The sequence below is a fragment of the Thunnus thynnus genome, chromosome 10 (genome assembly GCF_963924715.1).
Source record: "Thunnus thynnus chromosome 10, fThuThy2.1, whole genome shotgun sequence".
NCBI classification, from domain to species: domain Eukaryota; kingdom Metazoa; phylum Chordata; class Actinopteri; order Scombriformes; family Scombridae; genus Thunnus; species Thunnus thynnus.
Window position 1 is genome coordinate 31,234,841 of NC_089526.1, and position 23,173 is coordinate 31,258,013.

The window sequence follows — 23,173 nt, forward strand, 5'->3', positions numbered from 1 at the left end:
AGACCATTTCTTCTCTAATATCCATTTGATCGTTTCACATTCAGTTATTACTGCTTTAACTGGTAGTTTTCATCCCATGTGTGATTCACATTACCTGCACACAGACAGACAGACATTTACTTGCCATATTCTGACGTTAGTCAGAATAGATTTTTCTCATTGACAAATGTAGCAGCTGTAGGATGGTTGCTCACAGGGTGAACAACACCAGTCACACCAGGAATCAGGATCTGCACATTTATTCTCTACAAGATTAGCATGGGGCACAGTCAGTACACAGACAGTGGCAGACGGTCTCTCAGTCCCCATCACAAAAGCTGTCCAACTTTTGTGTGTGTGTGTGTGTGTGTGTGTGTGTGTGTGTGTGTGTGTGTGTGTGTGTTAAAATAAACATAACAAAAATGGCTATAAATAAAATATGTGCACATTAAAAAAAAAGTATGCCGTTACAGTAATTACAGTGTGTATTTGAAATCAGCAGGGAAAAACAAAAGTAATAATTGAGTAAAATTAATATCCACTGAAACAAAATTTAAAGTTTCCACTACACATATCACCCTCTAGTTTACATGTAAATATAGCATCTCTTCAGAAGAAAACTAAAAATACATATTAAATAAAGAGCTTATTTTCATTGATTCATTCATTTGTAGTTAGGCTACTCATTCAATGCAGTCTTTCCATAAAAGTACACAAGAATATTACAAATAACAATTTAACATAACATACCTATAAAAGTAGCATGGGACACAGACACACATTGGAAGGCTCTCTCTCAGTCCCCTGCAGCGAATCAGAAAATATGCAAATAAGGGAGAATCTCAGACAGATTTAACAGAAGTAGCAGCTGTTTTTGCCAACCAAAACCAATGGAAAAACTCAAACACGTTGGCAATGATCCATTGTTACATTTCCATACAGTTTAAGTCTGAATAAATGACTTTTAAGTGTGCTAGCTTAACCAAGGGAAAGAGAGCATCACCACACATCTTACCAGCACAAAAGCTGTCCAACCGGAACTATGAGGATACATTCATTCATTCAATATAAGGTTGGCGATACACAGAAATTTGAACTTTATGGCAGAGAATATTACACATAGGTTTTGAGAATGTTCACCAAAATAAAAACAACATGAACAAAATATTGACTCAGCTACACAGAAGCCTCCCTGTTTACTGACAGCTCTCCTAAAGTCGCTTCAGGGCTGTGTTAAGTTACTACCAGTGTAGATTGGATATTGTGTATTCGGTCTACACTCTGCACACCCAGAACTCTGGGGAACTTTATTAAAAAAAACGCTCTTGCTGTTCCCATCAGTAACACAGATGTTGCCTCATGGACATGACTGAAATCTCAACAATATAACGTCTGATTCTGTAATGAATCATAGGCACAACAGTTACTGGTATCATTATTTTGGGCAGGCTAGTACTACTATGGAAATAAGTTACATTTGTAACTCTCAAATTACATGCACCAAGTGCTTCACATGAAAAAAGACTTAAAATGAACAAAAAACATGTTAAAAACATCAATGTAAAAATAAGATAAAAATAAAAGTGAAAACAGAATACATAGAATGCATAATATAAGATGGAAGATATAACTTACTGAATAATAATAATAATAATAATAATAATAATAATAATAATAATAATAATAATAATAATAATAATAATAATAATAATAATAAAGTTTTAAAAAAATAGAATACATAGAATATATCCTGATTTAATGTTGATTTTGGTTTGAATAGAGGATTTGATCTGTAGATATTCTAAAAAGTGATACCTTTACTAATCCAAAAAATAAAAAGATATAGTGAGCTGGCTTTCCTGATATCTATAGGTGGTGTGTTCCATAGTTTTGGGGCATAACTGACATAGGCTGCATCCCTGATTTTCTTTTGGCCTCCAATAAACCAGCAGCAGATGATCGCAGTGTCCTTGAAGGCAAATAGTATACAAGGGAGTTAGCAGTGTAGCTTGGTCCTAGCCCATTAAGGGCTTTGTATGTAAGGAGGAGGACCTTAAAATCAATTCTAAACGTTACAGGAAGCCAGTGCAGAGCAGCTAAAACTGGGCTAATGTGCTCTCTCCTCTTGGTTCTAGCCAACCTACAGAGTTTTGAATGAGCTGAGGTCTGTCTGGTTTTTTTTGGGAGGCCAGTAAAAAGCACACTACAGTAATCAAGTTGGCTTGAAATGAAGGCATGAATCAGTTTTTCAGCATCTTTGATTTGTAAATGGTCATACTTTAGCTATGTTTCTAAGGTTGAAAAATGATGTTTTCATCACCTTGTTAATGTGGGACCTGAAGCTTAGATCTGAATCTAAGATAACACCAAGACTTGTAACCTCAGATTCAATTCAGGGAGTTAATTTCCCCAGATTATTATACAGCATTTCTCTTTTTGTTTTGGGGCTGACTAGTAGAATTTCAGTTTTGTTCTTGTTTAAAGAAATTATTGCTCATCCATGTATTTATTGCCAGAAGACAGGTAGTAATGGAGTTTATAGCTGCAGCATCATTTGGTTCAGTGGAGATGTACAGTTGTGTGTCATCAGCATAAACTATAGAAACACTGTGCTCTCTGATGATGTCACCAAGTGGCAGCATGTATAGTGAGAATAATAATGGACCAAGGCAGCTTCCTTGTGGAATCCCAAAGTAGTTGTCATGTTCCTCAGACACATGATCTCCAAGACTGATGTAAAACCAGTTTAACACAGTCAGAAAGACCAACCCACTTTTCCAGATGATTGATTAGGATACCATGGTCAATCGTATCAAAAATTGTGTTTAGGTCTAAGAGGATGAGAATTGAGACTTTATTTTCATCAGAGTTTTCTCTGAGGTCACTGATTATTTTAGTAAGAGCGGTGTCAGCCTATAATAGATATCAGCCTATAAGTGCCCTATATTATTGTATATCAGTGCATTACCATCTAGGTTGGGTTTCTTTAGTAAGGCTTTTACAACATCTGTTTGGAAGGCATCTTGGAAGATGCCTGTTTGCAGAGGTGTATTTATCATCTTCAGGACATGACTTGTCGAACACCCGCTTAACAATGTTGTAGGTACAGGATTAATACATGAGGTGGAGGAGTTACATTCAGTGACCATCTTGCAAAGCTCAGTTGCAAAGCTCCCATGGTTACATAATTTTTACAGGATTTGCTGAGATCATCTGTGTTTACATCAGCAGCAGTACTGACTATAATTGATGTCATTTTGTTATTGAAGAACAATGTGAGTTCTTCACATTTTGATGGAAAGGAAGAACTGCAGGGAGGTGGCAGGGATAATATTCTAGAGTTCCCAGCATTCTCTGTGATAATCTTGGAAAAGTAATCCTTTCCTGCCAGATGTATTGCTTTGTTATAGGCAGTCATGGCTTCTTTGTATATATATTACAGTGAACTGTGAGTCTAGTTTCCTCAGCTGCCTGACAGATTCTCTTGATCTCATTAACACTGTTATTGTTTAACCAAGGGGAGATTCTGTAAGTCGACCTCTTTTTAACCTTTAGCGGAGCAGCAGTATTTAAAGCAGATGACACGGTATTGAAATTTTCAACCATGTAATTTAAATAGCAGTCATAACTGTATGACTCAAATAATCTCATAATATTAAAGAACTTTGCTTCAGCCTCACCATCTAGCAATCTCTTTTTTTTTAAGATTAGGTTTGCATAAAAAAAAAAAAAAAAAAAAAAAACACACAGTGATGATCAGAAATAGGTAATTTGAATACTGAAACATTATCAATGTTTAACCCTGTTGTTATTACCATGTCTAGAGTATTACCATGCTGATGAGTGGCTTCATTTACATGTTGGATGGGCTCAAAGCTGTCCAGTAAATTCACAAGCTCCATAGCTTTGGAGTCATTCTTTTTATTAATATGAATATTCAGGTAACCAGTCAGGATTAACCTCATATCTAGTGATACCAAGTGGGGTCAGCTTTGAGAATTCCCGTAGAAATAGTGATGAATATCTTGGTGACTGATATAATGTAATGATGAGTAGTGATAATTCTGCTTTGAGCTCAAGAGCGAGACATTCAAATGATGTGAATTCAACCAAGTCAATGTCATTGCACACAAACTGTGTAAAGAAATTGGCTGCAATTCCTCCTCCTTTCCTGTTTTGTCTAACTGACTGCTAAAAATTGTAGGTTAGAGGACAAGCCTCTGTTGACCTAAAAGATAGTGGTTGTGGCTGTATTTGGCTGGATTAGATGGAGGGGTGGGGATGTGGTCTCACCAGGTCACCACTGGTAAAATCCAAACAAAGCAATGAAATATTAATGATTCAAGCATGAGACCAAAACTCAGTCTCTTATGTCACTCAAGCCATTTTTACCCTCATTCCCCTAATCCATAGGTGGTCCCAGTTCTCTTCATGCTCACAGCCACACAAAAAAACCAACCCCCCACATCAAGCCTAGCCAGTGTGTTTACATGTGCATATCCTAAGAAACCTGAATAACCCCAGTTCCATGCATCATGATTTCTCCACATCTCAACTACTAGTTTATGTACCAACAAAATAATCAGAATTGGATTAAAAAGAAGTGTTTTCATGCCACAGTATAGTGGTGTCTATGGAGAGCTCTAGCTAGCATATCTGGGTTTCTCGAACCTGTTCATAACTGGGACACTTGTGACATGTGAATGCACTTACAATGTAATTAACCAGGTTTCTCATACTGCATGTAAAACATCATATTCCAAACAAGATGAAAAGCAGGCTAAGAATTAAAACTGGGATACTAGTTTGCATGTTAATGTACTCATTGAATGAAATGCATGTGAGGTAAATGTGAGCCGGGAGATCACCTTACTTTGTGATTTTCTGTTATTTTTATACTGTTCTGATGTTAGGAAGTTGCCTCTACTCTCCTTCTTGCTGCTTGTGTTGTCCACTTGCATATTTCAGATAAGATGCAGCTTCCTGAAACTGGCCAATCAGAACAGAGTGGACTCAGCAGCAGGGGGGCCTTAAAGAGACTCAGGCTAAAACAGCCTGTTTCAGACAGAGGCTGAACTGAGGGGCTGCATAAAGCAGGGGGTCTCATTTTTCCAAGGACCCCCTCACAATCGTAAAACCAATTAAGCATATGCTTACTACTATTTGTACACATTTCAATTTGAATCATGCTAGTGCCATTTATTTATGTATATGTACTTTTGAACAGAGATTAAAATTGCATTTAGATTCAACTTGACAGTATTTATACTCACCTGTTGTCCTCCAGGCACCTCTTTGCAGAACAGAAAGTCCTCCAAAATATTCCCTTCCCATGGATAACGAACCAAAACAATAAACTGAGCCACACTGGCAATGTCTGTTGATTCGTCCAACTGAATAGAAAATTGCTCACAGGAACACAATCTATCCTGTAGCTGTGACTGAATGTCATCCGAGAGTTCTTCAGTTCTCCTCCTCATGGTGTCATTCGAGAGGTACAGCTTTCCGTTTATTAGCTGCCTCTGTCCCAAACATAACTTAACACATTTCAAATGCTGCTGGAAGTATGAGTTCTTGTGCAATTGTGAGTGGCTTCTTACTTTTAACAATCTGTTGAGTCACCAAATAAGAAGCCTTCTGTGCTTTCTCTGAAGTTGTGGCCAGGTTCACCATCTGTGTTTTGGTGGTTGTATTCCTCGCTCTTTCGATGGAAAATTTATTTTGTTTCACCCCCATATTCTGGGTACTTTGTAATCAGATGTTGCTTTAGCTTGGCTGGCTTCATGGCTTTGTTCGCTAGCATCTGAAGACACACCACATTTTGTCTCCCGTCGCTGTTCTCAATATGTTGAGTGTCAAGTGAGGACACAAAGAGCAAGGAGACAGCCCAAAGGCCTTTTCAGGTGTCTTGTATAAACCCCTGCTCAACTGTGTCCTGAAGGGATGTAGGAATACAGCACAAAGATTAAACACGCAGTGGAAGCAATGCTGTTGAAAGGCCAGGACGTGACTATATACACAGTACCCAAAATCTGATTATACAGCACTCCAAATATACTTCCAAGGACATGATGTCTTCTATTAGTAAAGTTTCAGGGGACAAAGCCCTGATACCATGATTTTCCCATTTAGTCAAAGTTGCTTTAGAAGACAGTGACCTTTGAAGTTGGGCTACACCTACTGTAATTTGTAGCACTATAAAATGTGATTCTAGTAACAGTCTACTGTATTTCCAATATTATCTTTTACTATAACTATTATCTAGCCTTAATAAATACAAAAAGATTGATGGGGTGAGTGAATACCACAACATGATTTAATGCCTCACCCCTGGACCCTGAACTGACTTCTTTGCCAAGAGGCTGTCTGTTAACATGATACTGACCAAAAAGTTAAACACTGTGACAAAAATGGAGATTGAACAGATCTCCTGAGAAACAATTTTTGACCAATAACCAAATTATGGTCTGCACTAAATGCATTAATGACCTTTGGGGTCATGGAGAAAGGAACGATAACACATGGACAGAAAACCTCCTTTTCTTATCAAAACAGAACAAGAGTCATAAACTCTAACTGACATTCCTGGAGGATATTCATGGAGCCTCCCAGCAAATCTGAATTCATGTGAAATAAATATGTAATCATTATGTAAATCATATGTTATTTGTCATGTAAGCACACAAAGAATGGTATAACTTTGGTAGTTTGTGCGGTAATCTATTGATCAGATATTGATTTTATTACATTTTTACTACATATGACAATACTGCCCTCTAGTGATAAGATTGAGCTTTCTCCTTGAGAGTTAAAAAAATATTTATGATAACTATACAATGATATTTTTAAAATCACCTAAGTGTTTAACTTTTGATCTATTAAATAGTTAATCTGTACTTATTTAATGGTTAAATTAGATAAATACTTGTATTGAAGTTTCGGGAGTAAAAAGAATATAAAAATATAATGTGTGAAGAATTTTAGGTTGAGCATTTTCTTTTATTAGGAAATAATCTTGTTAAATGTTTTTTTAATATTCGAAGTAAGAGTTATGTTGAATTTATGTGAAATTGTTTCTGAAAGTTTAATGTAATCACATAAGTGTTGTTAAACTATTTTATTCACCATAGATTAAAAAAAAAAAACAAAAAAACAAAAAACTTTTATTTCAGTGTAGAGGGTTTGAGAAAGTTGAATCAATGAAGGTTAATATGAAGGATAATTTTGATATGTTGATAGAAAGATTGTCTTATTATGAACTGAATGTATAATGCCAGGGTGTTTTCTGAATGGTTTTACAATATATGGTACAAGGTGATATGAAGTATATAGTGATTTGGAAGTGTGAACTTTGCATTTAAAACTTTGGACTTAATTCTCCTGTGTAAGTTATTTGCCATCTCAAGTCAAAGTCAACCACACCTTAAGAGTTCCCCGGGAATAAAGAAATTGAATATTCATCAGTAATTTGGCGCAAAATTGTTTAAAATACAACCAAAACTCTGCCTGTTTTGACCAAAATTAGAAATAGAAAGCTTGAGCTGGTCTCCAGAAACTTGTGAGCCAAGACACACTTCTTATTAAGATTTTATTGAAACAAGTTTGTTTATTTTATTTGTAACATTAAATTCTCGTGTTTCCACGTACAGTATTTTTGAAGTTTACGCCACTAAAGATTTGAGTGTAGTCAGATTAAACTTTATTTGGCATTCAACTAAGATTACAAGAAGCCAGCCGATGCCTGAATCCTCAGCTCAGACTTTAGACTACTTTATTTATAGAAATAAAGTAATAAATATATTTCTATCTTTTAAATGCCTTATTCTTTGTCTTTATCATCTTATATTTTATCATGTTTCCTCAAGACGTTTAGCTATTAATAAATGTCTTCGTTTATCCTAAGAAGCTGTTGTTGTCTTCTTAGAGCACAGTAAACAGGTCACTGCTTGAAGACTATGTTATGAGACTGATTAACTGATTTAACTGAATTAAGAATTGAATTCAGGACTTAATGTTCCTCCGGTCATTAAAGATTAAGGAGGTGGTGCCCAGATGAAGTGTTATGTTAATAAAAGTAATGTTCCACCAAGGTATATCATTCAAAGAAGAGTTTCATTTAATGAAGTGTTTACTTAGATGGACATTTACTCAAATGATCAAGCAAAAAAGTCCAGTGTGATAAAGCAGGAAGGCAGGTGATAAACTTGTGGTGGCACTGATTCCCCTTGAACACAGATGTTCTGTAAGAAGTCGGAAAACCAGCTCCCAGCCACAAAGAAATTTTAAAAAAACGAAACAAATAATATTCACTTTGAGAACCTCACAAGGTGTTGCACAATAGGAAACGTCCCCTTAATGAAATAACGCCTCTGCAATAATACTAACGAAAAAATGCCTCTTTGATAAGGATAAACAAATGCCTCTTTAATGTGTATAAAAAATAAAGCCTGCAGGTGTTTAGGCTATCATGGGGCAAGCACAAGTTCTTGCACGATGGGCATTAAGAAACCAATGCAGGACACTTGGTTTATGTTATGGTATTCCCTCAAAAGGTACCCTCACATCAGAAAGAAAAAGACCAGAAAGAAGACACAAAAGGGCCTAAACAGGCCAGAGTTTCTGTCTGACAAGCTTTTCAAATGAGATCTGCAACTAGTGGAGGAAAAAACACAGTGACCACGGTGTGCAGTTTCTCTCCTCTCTTAAACCACAGAAAAAGGGCGTCGTCACACCCCTATTGGGCGAGAGGGAAATGCACCCAGCTGCTCTCAATCACCACCTGGGAGCCAGTCCCCACACTCTGCACACAGGTGATCTGCATAACCTTCCAATCAACCCAGACATGCAACTGTCCGAATTCGGAACGGGGAGATAGAGAAATGATAGCAAGTCCCACAAATGGGTGACTGCTACAAACTGGCAGAAGGTCTAAACAGATAACAGGCAGACAGAACAACTAGACCACAACAGTAACTTCAAGAACATTGACAACACTGCACAGAACTCCCACAAAGTGTTTGTGGGCAGGTACATATACAGGGTTGGACTGACTAGGAACAAGTGTGGCTTGATGTGACAGTAGGAAAAGCACAGGTGTAAATAATAAAATTAAAGATGGCTGCATTCTGTGTCCTGGGGGGTGTTCCATTGAGCTGGCTAACGGGATAGCCTGGCTTATTTCGATAAGCCTCACTAATTTAAGTGAGAGTTCCGTTCCATCACTGCGGCTTATATGAGTCCCTGCTCAGTAACCATGGTAACTTAGTCAGCAGAACTAACCTGCTCTGTGGCAGGCTAATGGTCAAGCTTAACTCAGCTGCATGTCAAAGAATGTCCGACAGACGGAAACAGACTCTCAAAAGACGGTTCCATCAAGTGTCTTTTCACATTTGCATCGCAGACATGATCACTAAGCAGTTTCCACTGTATTTATATCCTTCTCCAGTTTCTTTATCTCCAACTGCAACTTAATTTTTAACTTTCATTGACACTTGTTAATGGACACTATGTAAAAGAGAAAATGTGTCAAAGAGTGGATGATAATGTTGGTAAGTTGGTTCTCTTAAGTTGCCGACACTGTAATTTTAATTATAGATCTGATATTATCCATCCAGTGATAATATAACCACACCGATCTGAAGGGCAATACTATTGAATGCTCATTTATTAACAAATAGAGATAATACCATGAGCAAGCGCTGCTCTTCACTTTCTCCACCCAGACTCATCAAACCGGATGTGGGGATTGAACCATCAACCTTCTGGTGATAAGTTCACTCCTCTAACCTTTAGGTCATCACTACCTGCCTATAGGTATGCATTTAATCTTACATCAATTTTGTGCCAAGCCATCTCCTTCACCTTGTTAATTGTAGCAGTTTTGGCCTTTTTGGTGAAAAATATTCTTCATATAGTTTCATTAGCAGGTTTGTTCTGCTGTGGAGAAGAACCCCCGCTCTAGTTTTCTCTTCTTTTTGCGACATAGTATCGTCTTTTCTATAATCGACTGTTCTGGGCTGCTTATGTACTCTGTGCACGTGCGCACTTCAAGCTTATTCCAGTCTGGCTAGACTTAGCATTGACTAGACGCGGCTAAGCTGCGTTAGTGGAACGGCTTAAGCCTCAAGTGAAAGTTGACGTTAATTCTAGCCAGACTTTTTCAAGTAAGCGTAGCTTTTTTTAGCTGCGTTGATGGAACTTACTCATGTCTTACAGCAATGCTGTGAAAGAGACCTATGCAAAACAGCACATACAAAAATCACAAGATGAAAAACCCTTGAACAACAGTGAATTAGGATGGAAAGTGGCACGCTGGGCCCTTTCACGATTTGACTGGCCCTAAATTGACACTAGGCTGTACTTCAGTGTATCAACTTCACCTAAACATCTGTGTAACTCACTGTAAATTAGATATCGTTTAATAGACAACTATGGGGGAAAGATCACTCGGCCACTTGTGACTGGGTAATGCACAACATGTCCTCTGTGGTTCCACTGGGTGTGTGAGGGGACTGACAACTTGCATGAGGACTTTTTGTGTCCAGCCTGCTCACCACATAATAAATTAAAAAACAGCAATTGTCCTCTGCTGTATGCTGAAGTCTCTGGGTGTTTTCCAATTTGCTAATTTTGCTTCCTCATGTCCTCACTCCTCCGTCCTCACTCCTCCGTCCTCTGGCCCGTGACCTGGAAATCGATTGAGGGCTGCCATCATCGAGGATGTTCCAATCTGTTAAATGTGTCTCGGAGGAGACGAGGAGCGAGGAGAGAGGAGGCTTTAGAGGAGCTTAGTGCAAAGAACGCCGGGTCCATGTGGAAGTTTTTTAGCGGACGGCAACACCCCTTTGACCAGAATGTGTTTATTGATTGGTCAGCTGATTGATGGGACAGTAAAAGGAACAGTAAGACTATTGTGGAAACAGCTTTGCTGTATATTAACAATATTGATCTAAATACTGTAGATTAGTCAAACTGAAAACAGGAATGATAATACCAACCATGGCTAAAGGGTTATTCATATTTACTCATGAAATAGAAATATCACGTGTGAAAACACTTTTTTTTGTCATCAGCAAAAAAGGCTTTTCTTTTTTTCTTGTTTTCAGTTCTAAATGCATCAAATGCAGAGTCACCATTATTAGCAGCGGTTATCACTTCTTAAACTGTTACTTAATTATTTCTACAAGTTTGACAGCTGAGATGCTGTGTGTCATGAGTAATTGCTGTCCTGTTAAATTCCTCTGTCCTCATGTCTCTTTGACACATCTCTCTATCTCGCATCCTCGCTGGTAGGAGCTAAGAGGTGAAGAAGATACATGAGTGAGGGAAAAAAGGAGCCGTGTCAGTGGACATGTCAGACATGTCAGAGGACCCTCTGTGTGTGCTGGACTGAGTAGTAAACTAATCTGTCTTGAACAGCAGCCTATTTGTTTTGGAAACCACCAAGATGGTTGCAAGGCCACTGTGGTCACAGGCTGATCTGGCTGCTTGAAGTTGTTGTATGACTTGAATATCAAGAACCTAAAATATTATGTTCTGGTTACGCACTGGAATCTGGAATTAGATCTTGACTTGCAATTATGTTTGCACGATGGCATGGTATGATTTCTTTCACTTCACATTCAAAATGCGACGGCTTCTTGTAAGTGAAAAGGCTACACACACACACACACACACACACATACACACACACAACTAAACAAATTAATCACACAGGTGTGAGACTTTAATGAAAAAAAAGAGACGGGTGAAAATTTCATGCCAAAACAAGCACCTAAATTACATCCATCTGATTTGTATACATTAGATGTCACCTGCACCACTCCACCCATCTCAGTGGAGGCTCTTTGCCCCTGTGTTTGCACCCATGAGTGCAAATCATAAATTTAACCCAGTTAGACATTAGGAGTTTGGGTATTTAGTTTAGGAGCTAAATACCCAAACTCTGCATGAACATAAACATATAGACACACACACACTACAAGGCGTGGCAGTTGCTGAGCACCATGTTAGTTAGAGTAATACATAGGATCACTGATAGAAATCCAGTGGAACCAAGCAGATGAAAAGAATTTCAAATGAAGGAACAATTTTCCCTCTTAGAGAAAGCAGAGCCCTGTAAGTATGACATGAAACTGGAGCGGTCCGTCTTTGATGTTGTGAGTAACAGTAATATCTTTGTTTGGAACCAATTCCATTTCCTTTTAAAAGTCTGACCCTGGTGCTCGGTAGCTGGGAGCTCTGTTGTAATGATGTAGCCTTGTGTGGAGGAACCTGATGGAAGAAAAGACCTGGACAGCCCATTAATGCTGACCGCTGAACCACAGAGACCTTTAATGTGCTGTCGCCAACTATCTGCACAGCTTTGTCTTGCTAGCAGTTTCTGTGGAAAGATATCACTCTGATTTGTAAAGCAGATCGATGTGCAATGACATGGCTGAATTAAGTGGCAATCCATCATATGTTTGTACATGTAGACAGGTCATACAGTTGTAATTCCTGTGCTCCTGTTTTGCTTCAGTTTTATTTTGCCCTCATAACTGGTTTCTGTAATGCTGCGATTGTGTGTCGATAAAGTTTGAGCTTCTTAAGGTGGCGCCATGGTTGTCTCTGCTGGTGCTGTATAATTTACTTCCTTTACTTTTCATGTTACGTTTTTTCCACAGAATGGATGTAATGGATCATTTTCTTTGCACCAGAGTACTGTTTCCTTAGAAAGAGTGTGTTTTCTGTGCTGCCAAATTGTAGCCAATTTTTGTAAAATGTTGAATGCAGTTCTGTTTGTTATCCTCCAGTAATTCTCAGAAAAAACTGTTTTGTGTTAGTGATGGAAACATTGCTCCGTGGGGCAATGATGGCTGTTTGGAACACTGAAGGGTTCATATACAATACATCTCTTCTCTATGGGGTCTCCTCCCTGACACACCTTCAAACAGGCACAAGCATAGGTTGCTAAATACTTTGCACTGTTGGAGGAAACATATTGTTGCAAACCAGTTCCAGGTGGAAAATAGAAATGGCTACAGGTTGGAATAACTATTGTCTTATATTAGTCACCGTCAGAGATCAAATAGATGGTTAAATTAAATGAATTATTAATCCAAAATGTTTTTTGTGAATAACCTTAAAGATTATAGTCAACTAAATTAAACTGAAGGCATTGACTGCCAACATTAAAGAAGACACAGTGATAATACTGACTCTGAAACTGTTAAAAAATGGACCTGTTATATGTTTAATATAGTTATTTCAATATAATATAAATATAATTACAAAATCATTTATAATATGTACACTTCTTGTATGTAGACATGTGAGAACATGGGTGTACATGCACATACACAAACACAAAATGATCAGCTATGCTCTGTGGATCTATTCTCTGTTTTATTTAACATTTAATTGATTTCCTTGGAATTCTGGCTATTTGTAGCTAATGATACTGTGGTGATGAAAAGAAACAGAAGTGTGTACACTATGACTAGCGATAAACAACCATCAATATTGTCAAACTGAAAATGAAATTCTTTGTGCTTGTTGTGTAAGGAGATATAATCTATAATGATACAACAGTGATTGTGCAAATCTTTCTAAAGAGAATAAAAACAATTTTAGTGTTGCTATGACAGTTGTTGTCATCTCCCATGTTGCACTACTTACCAGTACTATATGCACTTTTTACCCCCCAAATCCACAAAGCCTTAGCTATTTACCTTTAGCAAATTAAACAGATAAATATTTAGGTTTGTATTCCACTCAGAAAGTGGAATCTAGTCAGCCTAACTTGCTAACCATAGCACTAATTCTCACTACAGGCACTACTATTCATGCATTTATTTCAACACTGGCTGACTACATTAGAAGGCTCCCACACACTCATTGTGTTAGTCTCACAGTACACACAGGGAATTGTTTAGCTAGCATTAGCTGTCTGTTTATTGTGATGATGGCAAATGACCAGATTGTCAAAACTCAAAGAAACTGATGGTCCTGTTGTTAAAGAAACAATGTCCAGCCCTCAGATTTTTCAAACCTATACAATAGTGTGCTCAAAACTGCCTGGGACAAACTATTAAAAAAAAAAAAAAAGCTCAGCCACAGTGATGTTGAACCAATCAACTTACAGTACGGACATTGTCAGTCACCACCAAATCATCATGCCCTCTGGAGAACATCAATGTAGGCAATTTATCATTTATCACTACAGAAAATTTTAGAAGAAAAGTTTAGAATTCTTTTTTTTGGTTTTGACAACATAAGAACACACAAAACAAACACCAGTGTACAACATATGGGTTTAGTCTCCACTGCATCTCTGTTTTGCAGATGTTGGTAACTTTATATTTGTCTTTGTGGCTCAGTGAAGCATCACTGTGATGTTTTGACAACAGAGCTCCAGCTTCTGTTGAGGATATAAGAAGGAGCCATTGTGTTGGCAGATACAGTAATATGTTTCAGCTGTGAGGCCCATTAGAAAGCCCTTAATTTCTTGCTGCAGAGCTCAGTATGATCCACGGAGCCCCTAGGAGCTATAAAACGATTTATTTCCCATCTCCTACAGCTCTGAACATTGGGCCTGGCGAGGAGCTAATGATGTACTGCTGGAGCTATTTAAAACAGTGTTTGAACACTGGTTTAAATATGGAAAGGGAAGAAAGAAATTAGCATCAGTTTTGCCACTGTGATTCCAGCCTGCCTCCTTGTCCCAGACACACTGACTTGCACTTTCTCCAGCCCTATTTGTAAAGAGCAAAGAGAAATGGTACATACAAAAAAAAGTTTAGTTTGGAAGAAGCATTTAACAAATTAAAAATAATGAATTCAAGTCTGCCTTAATGTTTCTATCAGTTTGAGAAATTCAAACAGGGTTTTAGCTTCAATCAAATCATAAAGAACATGGTGCAGTTGGCTTACAGGAATATAAATAAATTTATCTTTTGAAGGCATTTGTAATTATTTCATTCACTATATCAACACTTTTCTTCTATATACCATTTGGTTTCAGATATTTAAACCACTGTGAGCTGTTGTAAATTAAGTACAGAGTCTTATTTGAAAAGAAGAAATATAGTAGTATTGATTTCATCCTTTTTAAACATTTCCACAAAGTTTGGATTTTGCACTGCAGTGGAAGAATATACTGATGTATGCTTATTAGCACATGACAGAGACACTGTCGTCACTGGAATTGACAGCCTAAGGTCCCACAGTGTAAAATATTTGGTTGGAGTAAAAATGGTTTTGTTGAAAATACTATTAGGTGTCTGCCAATATATTTAGTATAAAGAATCAGTATAAATGTACAGTAGGTACATGCACAAACATTGGAGCAACAGTCATACAGTATATACCAGTGGTTCCCAACCTTGCTGGCTTATAAACTCTTATAACCAAGCAATGTTTAATTGTGGCTCATCATCATTGTTTGTGACCAGTTCAACCAAAGGGATATACAACAGTGCTAGTCAACCTTGTCTTCCTCACTGGGCCACAACTGGGAAAGAATCTTGTTGCATGTCTGATCCTTCCTCTGCAAATATGTCCAGGCATCCAGCATTCATTGTGTCTAAGAGGGACATCTTATCATATGGACTGTGGTGATAATCTTTCCACCTCCACGAGGAAAATAATTTTTGTGTTGAAGAATGAAGAGTGAGGTGGAAGGAGAAGTGTCATCCTAGGACAGGCTGCAAACCACTCTGTGACTGGAAGAGAGAGGTGAAACGCCATATTGTCCCAAACAATTACAATATGTCTCCACCTTACTTAACCCCTTTCCTCACCTGACACATGTCAGAGGTCATCAAGGAAATGAGGCATTCAGTTTTGTATGTCTCATCAATAATGATTGTAGTGTAATTTACAGTTAACAGTATTTACAGTATTATGTAAACGTGCAAAATGGAGTGTAAATGCACAGATGTTTGGTGACTGACTGCTGCTGTGCTGACTATGCAAACAGTTTTGAAAAAAATGAACTCAGTATTGAGAAATGCATGTTACAAATTGTAATAAACAAACAAAAAACAATGTAACTGATCTATACATATACAACATATTTCCTAAATAAACTTCTTACTATAAGTAATGGGGTCTTACATGAACACACTGCTTCCTGCCAAAGTTAGAACAACAAAAAAACAACAACAAACAACAAAACAAGTCATAATTTTGCAACATTTAGCCTGTATGCCAAAAAACTGTGGAGGAAATTGTCACAATTTATTGCTGATCATATCAACCCTCAATGTATATTAATTTGGAAAAATGTATTGTTTGGATTCCCTAAATAGGAAATTCTTGTTCTTAACTTTACCTGATTAATTTGTTATCGGATAATCAGACAGGTTGTAAACAGCAGCCAGCAGTTTATCCAGATGATGTAAAACACTATGTTTTGAGGTCAAACTGAGAGTGAGCACACTTGAAATGTCTGTAATAATTCTGCACAACTGGGTGCACATAACTATCTATAACTATGGTCAAAGTTAGACCAGAAGTCAGTTTTCAAACTGTAATTAATATTTACAACAGGTCATTTTTTTGGGTAGTAATTTTACCATTCTGCTTTTTTTTTTACCTCTTAAAATAAGTTTTACTAACCAGGAAGTTTGTTTACAGCCTTTCAGATCATCTGACTGCTTGTGTGTCTTGTCCCAGTGGACAGCAATAATTTGGTGAGTACAATGTTATCAGACTCATGAACTATATAGTTCATTACATAATCTAATAGTCCATTGAACATTGATGAATATTGAGCCTTAGGAATTCATGTTAGATACTCTAGATTAGGATTAATCAACTTCAGTTATGGATGTATTAGGCATCAGTTGTGCTTTTTCGTTATGATGTCCTACTAAGAAAGTCAACAAAACACTTTTGCATCCTTCATGCATCACTTCTGCATATTGAATCAGCAGTTATGTAACATTTCATTTAACAAACAATGGAATCTGATTACCAGGCTTCAGATACTATAGCAAGTATCCTGCACTCCTCAATAGTTTTCACTGATATTTTTAGGTAAAACTAGTCAGTTGTAATTATTTTAGTACTTCCTGAACTAAAATTCCTAAAAGATATTGAAACTGCATCACAGAAATATCCAGTTATTTGGTAGACCCACAAAGAGGTGCAGAGACCGAACTGTAGCCTTCTTTCATTAATGCAGTTGCTGTAAAGATGTGGTGTACTGCTGGTCTGCACTCTGTTCAGACAATAGCACAACCTGATTGGTCCTGTGTGCAGGCTTTGCATGATTAAGATTCATGGAGGATTGAAACAGGGAGAGCAAATTACCACAACCATTCTTCCACTGTTCAAATATTATGCTTTTGCTTAGAGTCCAGAGTAGAAAGAAAAACACATCTCTTAAAAGATAAACTTGTCCATCCCACTCACAAAATACTACACCATAAATAAGAAGCTACATTCATCGGCTATTTTAAATGTCACTTGGTTTAAACAGTTCAGTACATGCTGACCAGCTCTCCTGAAAAAAGCAAAGCATTTCCAGACAAGCTGTTAATACAATCTGTATCTTCTTCATGTGTCATGAAATGTTAAATATGATGTAATATGGATGAAAATACCAAGTAATACATTATGTATACTGATGCAAATGTTTAGTTAGATTGATTAAGACTGACATGTATGAGGCAGTAATGCCTTTGTAAGTTTGGTCAACAGTAACAACTCACAGCCGGCACACTTCAAATAAAAGCTAGATTTACTTGATCACTGAATCAGGGAAAAATCAGCAACAGGTAAGCAGTTAGAACTGACAACCAGGGCCAAAAGGGCATAAAAAAGGCTGGCAGAGTGTTCAAAATGGCAGACAGGGGTCAGAAAACCAGATCAGGCAGAAAACAGGCAAAATGTCTGGAACACTTTAACTATGGCTCAGCAGACCTTTTTCACAGCAGACTTGTTGACATGTCAAAGCAGGAGAAGCACAGGTGCAGTTAATAGCATCAATGTCTGAAGCGTCTGAATCAAATCTTATAGATTTAACACATTCATGACTCTGTTATAGTGTATGAAAGTTCACCAGTACGGCTTCCTTGGATGCTGGAATAGAAATGAGCCATCATTAGTGTTATCAGTCACATGTGCTTTTCCTGCTATGAAAAGTCTGAATGTCTGCTGATAAAAAGCTCCATAGATAATCTGTCAAGGAATAGGTGGAAATGGAAAGACATTAATACTAGGAGGGGGAATTTGGAAATGAGGAGCAGGAGTGCAGGTGGGCATGGGGATCAGGTGACTGAAACAGGTGGTAACACACTGAGGGCAACTGCTGGATTGATGGGTGAGTTAGTGAGTGGCAGGCAAAAAAAAGCTAAGAGCTGCTGATGCCACGACATAAAGCAACTACTCTACTGCACATCCCACAAGATCACCTTTGCTTCAAGATTTAGTTAGAAGATCTGCGGTTGGTTGAGACCCACAATATATATACGAGATATACCAAACTATGAGTGTTAGATGACGTCCTGATGGTCTATCAAACACCATTAAATTTCATACACAGTTACACAGTGAAGTGTAACTGTTGTAAAATGAAACACAATTTTCAAATTGCATGGCCTAGTTTTCAGCAGCATTAATTTGTCCTGATAATTTCATGAGAATGAGCTGGTTACATTAGACAATATCTGGTGTAAGTGGAAACTTTGGTGTAAGATCAAAAAGAATCAGTTGGGTTAAATAAGTGGAACGTATGAACATGCTAACTTGTTAACTTCGAGCACCAAGTCTTGATTATCGAATAACATGGTCGTATATCTTTGAACTCCTGTCTCTGTTCAAAGATTCTCCAGTGTTTGATGTGAATGTCTTCCTTAATCTTTCTCCAGCCCTCCACTGACTCCTGGTCAGTGACCTTTGACCTCTTCCCAGTCTATATACTGTGAGCAGTTTTGCTTTGGTGTTTTTAGATGACTGATGTTGTCTGTGTCTCGGGTCCTTGCCGTTTCATTAATATAGTGTTCTTACATTGCAAGGGTGAGGGGATGTTACAAGCAGTAAAATGGGAGTTGAGAGTGTCTTCAGCTTAGGTAGTGTTACATATTTTCATTTGAAACAGAAAACATGGCCAGGGTATAATTACAACCCACAAGCTACAGTCAATCCAATGGTAGGTTGGTTTGCTAGTTGTCCCAAATCATATGGAGAGGACACGTTTATATGTGCACCACCTCTACTTGTAATGTCTTTATTATAGGGACACTGGAGAGATGACAAGAATTGAAGGAAAAGAGTGATGGGGGTAATTTTAATATTTTACAAGAAAAGATAAGGATTTTGATACAAAGACCATTTAGGATTTTTACAAACCATGGACCATGAAATGCCATTAAAAGCCCTTGAAAAGCCTGGTAAGAGGACCTTGAGTTTTGTCAAACATATTTAAGAAATGTTTCATCAGAAGCTGTTCTAGTTGAGTGCTTTCTACACACTACCAGAATGGGGAACCATTGGAGAACATGTAATCAAATATAAAAAATACTTTAAAAAAAATCATATGTGGATTATATTTGACTCCTGTTTCTATAGTTGAATGCTTCTCTTTTGTCAAGTCTCTCTTTTGACAACAACATAGTTCGGTAATGATGCTGGAGCCTGACCTCTGTTGTTACAAGATGTTCTTCTCTCGGTTTTTCTCCTGAAATAAACCTTTGTTAACATTCCAAATATTGAGTGGAGGTGATAACTGCTCCACCTGGCATTGAAATTCCCCTCAGCCCACATTTCCTGGGAGATTTAACTCCTTGTTCATGCTGTATTTACAGAGGCAGCAGGCTATCAGGCAATGAACCACTGTGAGCAATCAAGTCCACAGTTAAGTATGTCCAACAACCTGCGCAGCATTAAATCAAGATACAGAGCCTTAAGGTAGAGAAATCCTGACTTTGATTTCTCTGTCAGATGTTTGAAAAGGTTTTTGAGCTGTTATTTTCTTATTATGACCACATTTTCAATTTTTAAAAATGCAAGAGACTATAACCAAGTAAAAGAAAATAAGAAACTTTTCTCCTCTGGCCTTTGTCGACAATAATAGACACAAAAAGGGAATGAATTTGCAATTTTTATGTTACATTATGTCTGAGACAAAAGGACAACTACAAGCTTACCCCCTTTTGTTTCATGTCTTTCTTTCTTCTCTTTGTCTATTAAACACTCCATTAAAAATGAAAAGCTCCTGCACCGGTGAGTCAGTGTGGATTGAGGAAAATATTACTGATTGAAGTGCGGCTGCACTTTCAGAGCCCCAATAATTCTAAAACGTCTAGAGAGAGATCAGCAGTGATAGACAAATCTGAGAGAAAGACTAACATTTTCAGCACCACTGGTGTAAAGTAAAGGATTCACATCATGATGGGTTGTGGGACTTGACCTTGCAGCTGCACAGTACGACATCACACTTATCTCTGCAGAGCCTTAGGAGACAACTCACAGCCTGGAGAGACGAACACACAACATAATCACTCTGCTTATACATCAAATTAAGCCTATTACTACGTCTAAATAAGACATCCTGCTAGAAATGAGAGGCAATGAAGAAAAGAGGGAAAGTGTTTGCTGTTGAGTAACACATGCTCAAGGCCATCAAAAACCTTTTATATCCATTGTATATATCTGTATGAGAGGAGAAACACCAGGTCCTCCTCTGAGATGGCAATGTCCCATCCACAGGGCACAAGAGGCATCTCCACCACCATCATCAAAACACTTATCTTTTAGTGGGATGGTTTTCCATCCCTCCAATAGAGTTTCTACACTGCAAAACATGTACAAGAATTAGAGATATCAACTAATCTTTCATCATTAACTTAATATAAATACACAGTGCAGTGTTTTCTCTATAATAGTACAGGCCTGGTGGGCTGCCAGGCCAACAAGATCCCCCGCCAGGCCAAAAAATATTTTTTTAAAGCCAAAAATAATATCCATTCTTTTCAGAAATCAATAGCATTTTGGCCCTGTTTGGTATTAACATGCGTCTCAGGTGATCCGATCACAAGTGGACAGCTTTAAGTGTGTCTGTTTACACCTGGCATTAACATGCGTCTCCACATGCGTCCTGAGTGACCACATGTGATCGGATCTCACTTCCCCGCTCTATATGCAAATAAATACGGATATCATTTCCATTTTCAAAGACCAGATTTGTTCGTTATTCCTCCAAAGCTGTGTTCAACTTGTTTGATAGCAGGATAAATATTCAGGGTATAAATAAATATTCCGTGTCGGGAGAGAGAGGGAGAGAGAGAGATGCAGACAGACACTGCACGCATTTAAGCATAAGATACAGCAGCATAACTTCATTGATTATTCAAATCTCTGACACGCCAACAGGATCAGTCAGGATCTAATGTTAATTAATGTTCTGTGTTCTTCTACACATCCAATAGGTCAGCTGATACACACACAGTCCAGGTTCATACTGTGAAACTGTTTGGAGTAAAGCAGCCGTGAGTTCATTATGTTTTGCAGCGCAGCAAAACTAAAAACTGTAGTTATCAACTTAACAGGACAGAGGAAACTATCCAGCAACATTTAGCTTCTGAAATATTTTTTTAGACAGACGAAAAATGAATGGTTTCATTTCTATTCTAACTGTCCATTTGAAAAGGAAAATCGGTTAGGGGAATGAGAAAAACAGGAAAAAACAGGAGGTGGATTATGTTTTTAATTCACATGAAAAACAAAATAATTTGTTTATCCTGTTATCAAACAAGTTGATCAGCTTTGGACGGAGGGTCCAAAGGAGTCTGCAGGAAAATAAAGGATGTCAGTTGGGTAGACGGTCCTTCATTGTGGCCCAGGATGTATTGCGTTTACACTGCTAAAAGAATGTGGCCACATGCGGCCCAGACCACCTCCGAATGTGGTCTGTGTGATCAGATCTCAATCCGTCCTCAAAGCGTCTTGGGTGCGTTTACACCTGTACTTAGAGCTGTCACTTGTGATTGGATCACCCGAGACGGATGTTAATACCAGGTGTTAACAGGGCCTTTGAGGGCCTCTGCGCAGCACTGTTACGAAACGTGAGTTAACGGGCAGTGCGTAATGTGTGTGCGTAGCGAGTGTGAGAGAGCAAGCAGCAGAAAAGAAATGGTGAATGTGAGTAGAGCAGAGGAAAAGGTTAGCAGTGAGTTGTCAATCTGGCAGTAAATGTACAGTACAGACTACAGTGTGTCAGTTAATAAATGCTGCAGCTTCTCAAGACCAAGAAAAGTCACGTCTGTTTCCCCAACTGCTGGAAAAGTGAGGGGAGTTAGCTCCAAAGTTAGCAACAATGGGTTAGCCTAATTTGACGACGCTAAACAGAGAAACAGGCAACAGAGAAATGTGTGGCTGCTAAATCTTACCTGAGTTTTGCTCACTTTAGTACTGTGTGATAATGTTTAGCTTGCCTTAAGCAGTGCAGGTGGTGAATGACTGACACATGCTTCCCCTTCAGGGCTTACTGTAGCTTTATGCCGTTCCTGCTGAGACCATTCAGTGCTATAAACCCCTATATAAACCTCAACTCGAAATGTTCTGTAGATTTATTATCTACCTATCTGTTTGCAGCACTAGGTGGAGCCTCTTACTGTTTAATGAGATGGAGTCACAGGTGTGTTGGTTAACTGCCCGTAAGGGCTGCACAAATTGCAGTCCTCCGTTGGAGGAAGAAAAAAGTTGCAGCATTGCTCTTCTCACTGTGGCAGTTGTGTTAATGTAGCATAAAGTTGTGAAATTCCACACAGTTGTTGTCTGGTCTGCTGTCCGGTTTAGCTATTGAGGGCTCATGCTAATGCTAAACTAGCATCTTCAACAGCAGAAGTTAACGCAGGCTGGGAGCTGAGTGTCAGACAGCAATGCTGTAGCTGTGCTGCTAACGTTTGGGAGAAGTAGGACTCTTAATTACACAATGGTCCAACAAAATCAACACAAATGTGTTGCAGTTAAGCAGTGGAAGTAAATATAGATTTCCTGGACTGATAAAGTTGGAGTGACAGTATTTGTGCGTCCCGCGAGACATCTGTTCCAGCAGAGATGTGGTTTCAGCAGCTGGACTAACCTTAGCTATAGTGAACAACACACATCACTCCATCATGTACATCAGGTATGCATATTATTTTATATAAAATCAGTTAGACTGTTGTCTGTCTGTTGTTGGGAGATAGGGGTAACCTGTTTTTAC

General features: G+C 38.1%; 1 protein-coding gene across 1 annotated transcript in view; it reads right to left on the minus strand.

The window, feature by feature from the left end:
* Window positions 1-761: 761 nt before the first annotated feature.
* The window catches only part of tsnare1 (T-SNARE Domain Containing 1), a 217,744-nt gene continuing 195,332 nt past the window's right edge, over window positions 762-23,173 (minus strand). The window contains exon 13 of the mRNA XM_067602493.1: window positions 762-783. The gene's annotated coding sequence lies outside the window, so the exon portion shown is untranslated. The remainder of the gene's footprint in view (window positions 784-23,173) is intronic.